The sequence below is a fragment of the Onychomys torridus genome, chromosome X, assembly GCF_903995425.1.
Source record: "Onychomys torridus chromosome X, mOncTor1.1, whole genome shotgun sequence".
Lineage (NCBI taxonomy): Eukaryota > Metazoa > Chordata > Mammalia > Rodentia > Cricetidae > Onychomys > Onychomys torridus.
This window is the reverse complement of record NC_050466.1, coordinates 125588800-125602621: the sequence shown is the minus strand read 5'-3', so window position 1 is coordinate 125602621 and position 13822 is coordinate 125588800. Positions and strand designations below refer to the sequence as shown.

At 40.9% G+C, this 13822-nt stretch overlaps 1 protein-coding gene across 4 annotated transcripts in view; it reads right to left on the bottom strand.

Moving 5' to 3' along the window:
- Pak3 (p21 (RAC1) activated kinase 3) overlaps nt 1-13485 on the bottom strand; it is a 275597-nt gene extending 262112 nt beyond the window's left edge. For all 4 annotated transcript variants that reach the window (XM_036174016.1, XM_036174019.1, XM_036174017.1 and 1 more), the window contains exon 1: nt 13372-13485. The gene's annotated coding sequence lies outside the window, so the exon portion shown is untranslated. The remainder of the gene's footprint in view (nt 1-13371) is intronic.
- Between the last annotated feature and the right edge of the window lie 337 nt (nt 13486-13822).

The following is a 13822-nucleotide window of genomic DNA, read 5'->3' as shown; positions in this document are numbered from 1 at the left end:
CCATTGTTTGGGTGAAGAAACAAAGATTTAAAGAGGTCAAGGGATTTATCAGAAGGCTTGAAGTCTTAAATCTCTCCATGGACTTCAAGAAACCTTAATAAAAATAAGACTGGCTTCAACAAATGGCCATGCAAGTAAACTCTATGGGTGCATGTAAATTATTTCTGATTCCTTACCACTATTCCATGAAGAGTTAAGTACTTGTGTTATGCTTTCCTTTTCACAGAGTTAAGACAATTAGGTGATTAATATTTCAAGGCCACAAATATAGCTCTAGCCTGGTATGCACAAGACTTTGGAATGGTTCTATGTCTAGCACTGCAAAAACAAAGAAGCAAAAGAAACATCCTAGGATCACACGACTGGTGGGAGTTAGATTTAGAGGTACCATTGCATTGTGTTTTCCCTCAGAGCAAATGCTTTGCCAGAGAAAACCTAAATATATTCCATTCAGATACAAGTGTTTTCCTTAAGGCTTTGTGATAGTTTGAATAGGAATGGCCCCCCTAAGTTCATATATTTGAATGATTGGTCATTAAGGAGTGGTGCTACTTGACAGGGACTAGGAGGTGTGGCCTTTTTGGACATGTAGCCTTGTTAGAGGAAGTGTGCCACTAGGGGTGGGCTTTGGGGTTTCAAATGCTCAAGCCAGGCCCAGTGTCTCTTTCCTTCCTGTTGCCTGCCAATCCAGATGTAGAACTCTCAGCTCCTCCAGCAGCATGTCTGCCTGCCTGCCGCCATGCTTCCCACCATGATGATAATGAACTAAATCTCTGAAACTGAAAGCCTTCCCCAATTAAAAAATTTCCTTTATAAGAATTACTGTGGTCATGGTATCTCTTCACAGCAATAGAATATTGACTAAGACAGGCGTTTTACTTAATGATGGTACCAAAATAATGAACATTCAATAGAAATGAGATGTCGAATCTAGCAACATACAGTCTCACACTCTTGCAATAATGGGCAGCAGCAAGTTCTACTTTCTACGCAGACATGTGAATAGAAGAGATAACTAGTCTCTAAGATATCCTGCATTGCCAGTGATTTTGGATGCAAGCAATCAAGAAATTACATGAGATCTTTAACACTTTATTACTAAACAGTTCTATTAGATGATCTTGTCCAAATATATGCTAATTTCAGTGTTGTTGATATATTTAAGTTTAAGCTATAATACTTGATAGGTTAGGTACATTACTTTTTCAACATGTATTTTGCAGAGCGCTCGCGTGCGTGCGTGCGTGCGTGCGTGCGTGCGTGCGTGTGTGTGTGTGTGTGTGTGTGTGTGTGTGTGTGTGTTATGTGTGTATGTGCCTTTGCCATGTGCCTGTGGGGAGGTCAGAGGACAATTTGCAGGAGTTGGTTCTCTCCTATCATGTGAGTTCTAGGGACTGAACTCAGGTCATCAGACTTGGCTACAAGCATCTTTATATACTAAGCCATCTTGATAGCCCCAGGTTTTTCTTTCTGTTTTTGTTTTTAATAGAAATTTCTAGTATTTTTTTGTTACTTTTTTACTTATTTGGGGGGCTAACATGAGCATGCCACAGTGCACATGTAAAAGTCAGAGGACATCTTTCAAGAATAGCTTCTTGCCTTCCATTTTGTTGAGGCAAGGTCTTTCTTGCTGTTTTCTCTGCTGTAATACATACTCCATAGCGGGTCTGTGAGCTTCCAGGCAATTTTCATGTCTCTGCCTCCCATGTTACCATAGGATTACTGATGTATGCCACCAAATCTAGCTTTCCACATGGGTTCTGGGATCACACTCAAGTCACCAGACTTGCTCAGGTAGCACTTTTATCCACTGAGCCATCTACTTGGCCCAACATAGTGTCTGTATTTTGGAGCACATTCCTTTCCCAGCAGTCTGTATTTAATGACTGCTCCAGTATTCCCAGGAGGAAGGCAGGATCATGACAGATGTAAGAAGAAGCCTAGAGAAGCAGAGTGACTTGTCAGCATTAAACATGGAGCAAACTACTGACCTTGTTACAAGAAAGCCCCTGGTTCCTTGATGTCTATTGACTATCGTGATTGAAAATGGCAATAAAGATGGCAGACAACAGCTGCAAGTACTCTCCTGAGGACTCCAAATCGAAGGGGATTTTTAGAGAAATAATACCTAGCACAAAATATTGCTAGAAAGAGCCAAGAAAAAAAGAAACGAATGGTCTGTGTTTAAGCCTCAAAATTATTTTTCTATATGCATTTTTAGTTTCCTTTTTTTGAGATTATAATATAATTACACTTCCCCCTTCCCTTTCCTCCCTCCAAACCCTCTCATATACTCAAGAATCCAATTCAGCAAGACTATTGTCATCTTGTTTCTGGGCCCTTCTCCTAGCTCTCCCCCTTCAGTTCAATTGCCTGTCAATTAAAAACATTCAGGAATTCACTCTCAGCCTCCCTGAGGTCCTCTAGACTCTGGCCACCAGCTTTCTGATGGGAGTAGAAGGGAGGAAAGTATATATCCATTTCTATGATCTCAGAAACTAACAATAATCATAGGAGCCTCACGAATTGACCTTCCAATGTCAATAGATAAAGGATATTCAATTACCAGATCTCAAGTCTCAAAACCAGTCTTGAAGCCCCATCCCTACAATGCTATATAAAAATAGCCCTGGAGTGGGGGGAGGGAAAAAATAGCCCTGGAAACATTATGCTCCCATTCAAAAGAATTCCTTTCCTTTCTTTCCCTTTCTTTAAAGTTATTTCTGGGTCAAGAGTAGAGTCAATCTATTGCTCCATGCACTTCCTTTTGGTATAACATAACCGTATTACCAGTGGGATGTTTGATAGCAGAATAGTCTTGACTATTGAGGCCCCAGGATCACACAAATAGATTCCCAGAGCTACCCTTCATCCAAGAGAATGTGTGCAAGTTACTCAACTGCTCTGAACCTCATTTTCTGCCTCTATGAAATGGAACTGCTAATAATATTGACTGCAGTGCACTGTAGAGGGAATCACATCAGACATACAGAATAGTGCAGTACTTGGCATATAATAAATGCTCAATAAATGGGAGCTATATATAAAAAGGAAGCCTGTCTGTCTCTGAAAGTTGGCCTACTGAAAGAATTCCCCTAGCTCCATCTTTCCCTGTAGTGAAGACAAAGGCTAAAGGCTGAGACACAAGGTGCTAGCTACATAAGGCAAATGGATACATGCTGATACTGACTCTTTCCTGGTATCTTGAGGGCAGGGTGCTGTTGAAACAGTCCCCACAGCAGAAGGAAACCAAACTAGTGATATGATCAGGGAGGCACTGCTGATGAAGGAAGATGTTTCAAGAACCTGGAGGCTGGAGGAAGCTAAGGAATGGAAATCTAGGCTGGAATCTCATGGAACAAGAGAGATGCACTACAACACAGTGAGTTTAATAATGGCAAGAAAACCAAAGTTGAAGCAGTTAAAAGACATGGAAACTAAGAAAGAGAAGCAAAGGGGAGTTTGGGGCCTAGGTGTGGAGCTCTGGATACATCGTTGTGCTTTCTCAGTAATACTTCTACTGAAGGACTGTTTGCACCTACCTCCACCATGAAATATGAGAGCACAGTTTGTTCATTCAAAGTGGATATGATGACAAAGAACCTTCTGCTCACCATTCACCTCTGAAGAAACCCACCCTGGGGAATTAGCTGAAACACGGACTCCTCCACCTTTGGAAAATGCTTTTATTCCCTCTAGCCAGAAAACCCCAGAGAATCTGCCTCCTGAAAGTTCCCTTAGGGCAGGGTCCCAGTCTCCTCCATAGTCACCTAAGAAGCTAGTTCCCAAGTAGACTCCTTAGTCTATACCTGGAGTTCACATTCAGTTGGTTAAGGTGGACCTTCCTATATATTTTTCAACAGTGCCCCGACAAGTGATTCTACTCCAAGGTTACCTTTCATTTTAGAGATGAAAATATTTCATATAAACTTAAGGAAAGACATTTTATATGTGAGGAATTTGACTCATTTGAGTCAGAGACATTTACACAATTGTTTGAAATCATGAGTAATTACTAACAAAATGAGTACTGAAACCCAGGTCTTCTGCCTCCCAATTCACTGTAAACTCCAGTTTCAGTCTGCCTGAGTTTCTTTCTTCCTTCCTTTCTTTTTATTAAATATGTAAACAAATGTTTATTCCTGATTCTATCCAGAATTTTAAAAACAATGTTACATTCACAGAATAATTCAGTAGGGAAATATAGAAAGCACCAAATATAATGTTAAAAGGAGAGGAAAAGTCAGATATCTTAGTGTGTGCTTGTAATCTCGGGACTCAGGAGGCTTGAGAGAGTAACAAGTTCAAAGCCAGCTAAAGCTAAGCTAGTGAAGCCATGTTTTAAAAAAAAACAACCAAATAAACAAAAACCAAAATAAAAAGCAGAGGGCACAACAGGTAAATCACTTGCCACCCAGCATGAAGACTTGAGTTTAGTTTACCAGAACCCATATGGACATAGAATTAGGTGTCTGTAATCCTCCCACTGCTGTGATGAGGTGAGAGGCAAACAAACGAATCCCTGGAAGCACACAAGTCAGCTAGCCTGCTATGCATGGAATAGCAAGAGATCCTGTCTCAAAAATACTTCAGGTGGAAAGGTGAAGACAGACACCTGAGGTTATCCTGTGACCTCCACACATAAGCCACACACCCACACACACACACACACACACACACACACACACACACACACACACACATACGCCATGCACAAATGCAAAAGGTAAAAAACGTAAAAAGAGAAAGATTTTGTTTGAAAATAAGATGGCCTTTATTCTTGCAATCATCACAAATATATCACAATTTATGTGTAGAAACCATAGCTGTGTTTATTATGCTGAAATTTTAAAGCATTCAGCATTGACAAAGAAGCAACCCAGCTTGAAATCAGGACATTCATTAGCTAAACAAGTGAAGCAATTTTTTAAGGCAACAAAGATTAATAATGACAACATCTGCCCATAAGCTCCCCTCTGAACTTTCTCTGCTCTAGTCCAATCTCTTTGAAGAGAAAAGAAATGTATTAAATAAGATCTAAAACTGTTTGCCAAATACCAAGATTTCAAAGTGAGAAACCACAATTCGTAATTGTCAATAACTCAAGTAACCCCAATCATACCTTTGAGAGTAATAACCCACCAATTTTCCAACAGCTTGGAAAGATTTCAGGAGTGGGCTGTGTTAATGTCACAGTAGAGAAAGTACATGATTGATAACTGCAAAGGGCATCCATACGTCTATCAAATTAGAAGCTTCATTTTAAGGGTACCTATTCTTCTCTAGAGGAGAAAAGTTGGCAAACTGTTAGGTAACAAGTGTTAGTGGGTGTATTGTAGCCTTTCCTGGTAATACCCAACTCACAGTGTTTCTCCTTTTCAGACACATTCACCATCTACAGAACAAGTAAGCAAAAACTGTCACAGCTTTCACGCTCTCCCCCATAGCTCTGTCACACCCAAATGATGTTAATGCTGCCTCCATGCTCTTCAGACAAAAGACATCCTTAATTCGCTCAAATGATCACTCTTATTTCTAGCTTCCTAGAAGTCACAGACCCTACCCATCATCTAAAGCTAACAGCAGAATCTCTTTGACCACATCTGAATGCTGGAAGAGAAGAGACATGAGCAGATGAAGCAAGGCCAGGCCAGTAGAGAGAAAAGGCCACACCTGTGCCTGCTTGCTACTATTCCCTTTGCAGAGAGTGACATCACTGTTTATTTCTCTTTAAATACTTCTCATGGGAAGGCCTCAAATTTGCTTCTTTGCAGCAAGCCCAGATAGACAGCCTATGATTAATACTGAACACTCAACATCTAGAAATTTCTAGAATCAATCTTATTAACCTAAAAGAGAAGTAGAAATGCAACAATAACATTTTCCAAGCTTTATTTTTTTGGCTTTAAATTTTTCTTAATTTATTTTTTGGAATTTCATACAGTATATTTTGATCATATTCTTTACCCTCTCCCAACTCCTCCCAGATCCTTCTCGACCTCTCCAACTACTCCTGAATATGGGGATGCCATGGTATGACTATATCACTTTTCTTGAAGAAAACTGATTTTCCTTTTCCTAGTAGCTATCAATTACAAAGAGCTTTTTGGCCAGAGGTAAGACTTTGTGCCCACTTAACCCTTTTCCAGGTCTGGTTTGAGCTTGTGCTGGTCTTGTGCCTGCTGCCACATATTTCTTAATACTATGTATAGCTATAAAGTCAGTTTGTTGCAGGCTGGTGTTTTGGTCCCTGCCAGCAGAGGTAACCCTAGAAGGTCATCATTTCACAGTGACTTTACAGCAATATGATTTGGAAAATGCTTTCAACACACTTCTGCTGTGGGATGTTCTGTATGCTGTGAATGTGTTGCTCTGATTGGTTGATAAATAAAATGCTGATTGGCCAGTAGCTAGGCAGGAAGTATAGACAGGATAAACAGACAAAGAGAATTCTAGGAGGTTGAAGGCTGAGTCAGTAGAAGCGAGCCTCCCCCGCCCCCGTTCCAGAGAGCAGCATGTAATGGCACATAGATAAAGCCACAGAATATGTGGCAACATACAGATTAGCAGAAATGGGCTGAGTTTAAATGTAAGAGCTAGTCAGTGGTAGGCCTGAACTAATGGCTGAACAGTTTTAATTAATATAAGCTTCTGAGTGATTATTTTATAAGAGGCTGCAGGGTCCGACAGGCTGGGCAGGACTGAAGAAAACTTCAGCTACACAGTTCTAGTTAGAAATATATTTAAAAACATGTTTGCTTAAATAACTAAAGGTGAACATATATTGCATATATTTTGTATATTGTTAATGATTCTTGCTTCTCTTCTTTCATGGAGTCTAGCATGACTCTCTCTCTCTCTGCCTAGCATTTAATTAAAAACCTAAGCCTGGATTTTTGATGTGACCCCTGGTAGTCTGACTACACACCAGATAAGGATCAATCACAAGATGCATATACCATGAAGTATACTGCACCAATATTTAACAGCATAAAATTGAAATAATATAAAATTTCATCATAAAAGTTTGGACAAAAAATTATGTTGTAATTGTATAATGGAATATTACGTAGTTATTAAAAAGAATGAAGTAGCTAGGTGCATACTGACAAGAAAGGACCCAAACACAGTTTAGTGAAAAACATGTGGGTATATACTTATATATTTTTTCATTAAAATGCACACAAGATATACATAGTAAATTATTAACTTGGCAGGGAATCAGTGTGGAAGATGCAACTAACATTCTACTTTGTATTTCTCTTTTTATAATAAGCATTATATATGAAGGATAAGGGTGACCATTTAGGAGGAGGAAGAGGACATAAAGAGGTGAGAAAGAGACACATAAGGGTAAAAGATGAGGACAAGCAAACTACAGTTCTCAATCTACAAAGAGTCAGCCTATGCCACTCTCTCACAGTTTCCCATGCCTTCTCAATCTCTGAACACACCCTTTCAAGACAGTGTTTCAGCTTCCAAATCAACTTTTAGTTTATCTTACTGAAAAAAATTCATGCAATGTGTATTGATTATGGTATCCTCTTCTCCAAATCCTCTCAGATACTCCCTATCTCCCCACCCACTCAACTCCTCTCCTTTTCTCTCTCTCTCACTCTCTCACTCCTCCCTCTCTCTAGAAAACTAATAAGCAAATAAACCATACAATCCTGAAAAAAAGTATAACACAAGAAACACATACGCACACACAACCATAAGAAACACAAAATTGGAAAACATAATACAAGCAAAAGACCAATAAGAATTATATATATATATATATATATATATATATATATATATATATATATATATATATATATATATATATATATATATATAAAGTACTATGACACAAGTCTGCAGAAATCCCATTGAGTTCATCTTGTGTTGTGTTGGCCATCCTCTGCTGGGCTTGGGGCCTTCCCTTAAGTGTGCTTGTGAAGTTTGTACATGAGCACTGCATCTACATCTCTTCCACCCTTCCTTCCTGCTGCAACTCCTCCCATGTTCCCCATTTCCCTCCAAAAGTCATGATTGTTTTCTTTATTATTGTTACATGTACACACACACACACACACACACACACACACACGTATGTACATTTGTTCAGGGTTGACTATTTGGAATAGGATGACCTATGTAGGAGATCATCCTTGGAAGAGAATTATGATATCTCTCTCAGCAGTAACTGACCACCTACAGGCATTCATCTGGGTATGGGTCATTGAAGAATTTCTCTTGTCCATGTTAGCATGTCAAATGATATCACCATTATACTGGGCTTGTTCAGGTAACCCTATTGTTGAAATTTCATGGATATATTTTTCCTGTCTACTCTGGAGAACTCTATCTAGCATAAAGTGTCCTGGGCCTCTGGTTCTTACAGTCCTTCTGTCCTTTCTTCTGTAGGGGTATTCTCCTCTCAGTTCTCAGTGGATGATTCAAATGTCCAAGTTTCTATACCTTGGTAGTTATTAATCTTTTATAAGACAAAGACCCCTATGAAATTAATGAATATCCAATCCTTACACTTTTAGTTGGCTGCTTAGCTTGCTGAGTCAGCAACAATGGAGAAGGACAGAGCAAAGACTGCTTTTGGGGGGATTGGTATATGCCTAACCCTCTATTAATCTTACATTCTGAGAGCCCTACAAGCTCAGGTTCCATTGAACAAACCAACTTAAACTCTCCTGAACTACATAAGAAAGAAGTTCATTGGGTTTGCAGGATGGCTCATTCTCAACGGGTAAAGGTATTTGCCACCAAGCCTGATGATCTGAGTTCAATCTCGAGGACCCATATGGTAGAAGGAGAGAAGAGAACCAGCTCCTGGAAGTTGGTCTTTGACCTCCACATGTGTGCCCATCTGTTCCCCCAAATAAATGAAGAAAACATTTTTTTAAATCTATTAGTATGACTTACATCACTTGGTATCTACATGATCTTGGGCAATTCACTTTAGTTATCTTGTCCTCATTTCATTGTCCAAATATAAAACTCCCACAGATCTTCCATTCCATGACTCTCTCCTCCTGGTCTACTATCTCCACTATGTGTCCAAGAGTACATGATAGGTATACTCACACTTTCCAGCATCACATTGTCTTAAAGTCAAAAAGACTTCTTGTATGTATGGCTAACAGAAATCCTTCCCATTGCAGCTACAGCTTGTTGCTTTCATGTGGAAAAGAACTAACCAATCATTGCACAGAAGAGTCTAAAATCAATACCTCTAACACCTCCAGATCAGGTACAATCTCAATCCCAGTTTGCTATGGTGTTTAGCTATTAATTCTTAAGAGGTCTGTTCTCCACTGAAGAAAAGTTTATAAAGAAAAGGGAAGTTAGGGGAATTTACATCAAGGCAATCAGAAAAGATGAATGCTCATATGAATACTATTTTGTTTCTGTTTAAATTTCCTTAAAGATGGCCTCAACTTTGACAAAATGGACTCCTGAAATAGGTATTCAAGAAGTCTGTCTTGCAAACAAGACCCTAATGTAAACTTGAGTCACTGGAAAGGAGACCTGAAGCCATGAGCTCTCAGAAATGACCCTTTCAAACAGTTTCTGAAAGATAATTAGTGTGAAGAATAAAAACAACTTTCCAACCAAATTTAATTCCCACCTCTAGTGCTCTCTGGTCAGCAGGGTGTGCTCAGATTGATGGAGTTTTCCTGAATCTGTACTGATGGCAACTGCAGATCAGGAAATTAAAGAGCACAGTGAAAATTTTCAGAATGTGAAAGGAAATAAGCTCAGAGAACTGAGTCACCCAAGGTTGAATGAGGATAGGGCCTCATAGTCAAAGCAGAGAACTCAGGGCAGCTGCCCCAAATGCAAAAGATAAACAGGACTTGGGCCTGAATGTTCAGAATGATTACCTTAATTCTTCACTTCCTCTTCATAATAACCTTGAGTTCCTATAGAGCCTTTCTTCTAAGGAGTTCAAAATACTTGCAAAGATATTATCTTAGTTGTCATCACATCCTCACAATCAGTAAGAGTAACAATTGCTATCAGCTTCATTTTACAGATGGAGGAGGGAAGAATGCTGGAGAGTGGCAAAGCCAGTCATCCAGCTTATCTTTCATTCAAGTTTACCTAGAAAGGTACCAACAGCCTCTGAACTCAGCAGAAGATTCCATTTGACCAGCCAGGTCCTCAAATACTATTAAGACTAGTCTAACAAATGGAACACACCGGGTTTTATAAGAAAACATATAAGGAATTCTACATATGCTCTTTTCCTAGAGAGTCACAATATGCATTAGCCTAGCAGAGGCTTTTAGAGGCTCTAGAATTAACAAACCTATGCTCTTTAAATAAGAATTTCCCAAAGTTGACTACAAAATTCCCTCTTCTTTCTCCCTCTCCCTCCTTCTCTATCTGACCTATGAACATTCTGTCTGGTTTGGAACTCACATCTAAAAGTGTTGGATTAGGACTTGGATTGATCTGATGCTTAGCACAGCAGGCAGATCAACTCCATACCAACCTAAGCTAATAGGCTCTGGGGTATGTTCTTTTCCTTTTAGAGACAATGTCTGATACATTCTGGTATCCACAGCTAGTGAGCCAAGAACCTTTTTGTGACTATAGGACCCCAGGTTACCATTTCTACATCAGGACATTGGCCAAATGAGGAAAGGAGTTAATTCTACTCCCACCCACCTCTGCTTATATTTCTTTCAAATAGAACCCATGGCTACTCAGAGGCTTCATTTAAAGGAGGGAGGGGTCCATAATGCCAAGCCATATCATCAGAGTTCATACTCTTCACCAGCATAATCTTGGACCATCAGGCACATTATGTGGAAATCATTAACCTCCAGGCTGTCCTATTCATCAACCTACGCAATCAGCATCAACACAGTAAAACAGAAGATTCAAAATGAGCTTCTGGTATATCTTAATTGCATGAGTATTAGAGTAGTCATTATATATCCATTTCAAAACCAATATAGAGCACAGAAATCTTGTGCTACCATTAATTACCAGTGACACTACTAAAAGTACCTAAAATGTAAAAGTCCCTGAAGATTCTGCCCTGGTTAATTTCATATGAGTCCAATGACAAAAGATCATAGTTAATGGATTTGATACTTATTGCTATAATTTTCATATTTTCTCCTGATGTTTATTAAACATTCACAGCATGGGGGGAAATTCCTGCATCGAAATTGGTAACTTGTTGCATAAGGATGTAATGCAGATTTACCTGTCTTTATCCACTGGTTATGTGAAAAATGCATTTTTGATAAAACAAGATCACTAAAAAGGTCAGAGAGGGACTACTATTTATTTTAAGAGTAACTGGTTATGAACTCTTTTGTAAAACAACAAATTCTGCAACCTAAAGGTTTCCCATTAATTCCATTTGCATTGCAAGTCCATATATATATATATATATCAGATTTGCTTAAAGCAAAACACTTATATTAATAAATGAGGAAGGTCTTTCTTTCTTAAGATGGGGATACATTTTGATCCTCACCAATCTCCAATACTGGCGCCTTCAAATTCATCATTAATCATCATTCTAATCCACAGAGACTCATTCTGGGATTGCAGAGAATGTGACGGTAATACTTGAGATTCCCTGCAGTTTTACTTAACTATAACCTTGCCTCTGCACATGCTGCTCACTGAGCTTAGGATGCCATTCTCCACTTTGCCACCTGGTGAATTAATTCCACTAGACTTGCTTGACTCAAATGTCACTTTCCCAGTGAAGCCTGCCTTGATCATAACCCACCCCACCCCCCACAGTCGGGCATCCCTCCTCAGAGCTTCCACAATCCCCTGCCCATCGCTTGTCATACTGTTTCCAAGCTCTAGCTTGCATAACAGCCTACACTCTCTGAGAACTGATCTGATGTTTTATTCATTTCCATATTTCCAGTACCTAACATTACTACTGACACATGGCAGGTGTGCAATAAATGTTGGTCACTTGACTGATTGCAATCCTTAACTGCTTATTTGGGGGACTTGAAAAGCAATGAATTATCAGAAGCACAAATAAAAGTGTTCAAGTAAAGTTAAGGAGTTTTGTTCATTTTTACTGATCTTTCTTTGATTAAAAACAAGATGGCTACACAATCTTGTGTTACAAGAACACAAAATGAGCCCACAGAGCCTGTAAATTCACAATTAATTAATAAGCGCACTGGATTTTGTTCCTTTTTCTCTAAACATGCAATTATATCCTAACACATCACAAACTTCCTTGCAGTAAAGACTTGAGGCCCCACTAATTACAGGAGGGGAGCACTTCAGGGTTCACTGTAAGAGCCTCGGAATCTCATTGGCTGAAAGAAGAAAACCAGCTAAGAAAGTTGGGAATCTTCTGTGAGTGGGGTAGGGGACCATAATCAAGATGTCCACCAGGGTTTGATCAACCTAGGTGGAAATTTCACATGCAGAGAGTACTAAGCAACTACTCCAACTTGGAGGAGGGTGGGATTTCCATCACTTTGAAGTCATCATCACCCTTCCAATGTGGGCAAAACAGGTTGGACCTGATCAGCCTGCCTGTATGTTGCTGCATTCTGGCTTGGCATGGGATGAGACCCAAGGACATGTAATGCCAAGAGTAGCCCAGCCCCATGGCGCAGAACACACACAGACACACAGTGAAAGTGTGTGTGTGTGTGTGTGTGTGTGTGTGTGTGTGTGTGTGAGAGAGAGAGAGACAGAGACAGAGACAGAGACAGAGACAGAGACAGACAGAGACAGAGAGGGAGGGAGAGAGAGTGTCAAATGCACTAGCCCAACTCACGCGAAATTCCACACAAAATCTACAGCACGTCCCTGACACACAGTACTGCATTCCTGTATGCCCAGTCACACACAGGGAGTGCCCCCTCACATTCTCTTTCCCTAGTATGCAGGGGCCCACACCCCACGCCACTAAGACAGCAGCCTAGCTAGGATCTGAAAACTACTAAGGACTGGTTTTGTCCTGCGTAACAAAGCCCCAGGCCCCCAGGTGCCCGGGTGGATTCACTCTATCCATCTCTCCCCGCCCCCATCCCTCAGCTCCCAGAACAAGAGAAAGCTCAGCTTTGGGAAGTGGATGCTAGAAGGGGGGGGGGGGGGGGGGGGGGCCGCAAAGAAAGAGCTTTAGGGATGGGCGGGAGCAGGAGTCCGAGTAGCTTCAGTGCTCTCTCGCCATGAACCAAGAGGGAAGAAATGGCAAAGGGACAGAGGTGTCTTTCTATCCTTCCTCCCCACAATCGATTCATACAGCAACACAGAAAACTGGGAAATAATCTCCCCTTCCCTCTGCCGGGAGCTCCTCCCAGTGGCTCTGGGAGCCACCGGTGTTCTAGCAACCCGCAACAAAGCGCCCCCAGCACATACCTGTTCCAACCTCTTCGTGGCAGGAGAAGGGAAGCTGCTGCCCAGGGTTCTGCCTTTAGCTGCTGGACAGGAGGAGCCGGGGATGCGGGGAGGAGGAGCAGGAATTGGAGGAGGAAAAAGGATGAGAGGGGATAGGCGATCACAGCAGCAGCAGTGGCAGTGGTAGGAGGAGGAGGAAGAGAAGGAGGAGGCTTCTTCAGTGGCAGCTGCTGCGGATGCTCTGGCTAGAGGCAGGGCTGGGTGTGCGGTGTGTGGGCTCACGTGCACCCCATGGCCCAAGGATGCGCGCGCGTCTGGGTGTGTGAGAGCATCTGGGTGTATTTTGACTGTGATTATTCCAATTCCGACCTAGTCTGGAACTTGTGGTTCCTGCAGTCAGGCGGAAGTGAAACCCTTTAAGTCTTCCAAGCCTGACTGTTTGGGCCTGGGGGGTGGGGAGAAGAGGGAGTGC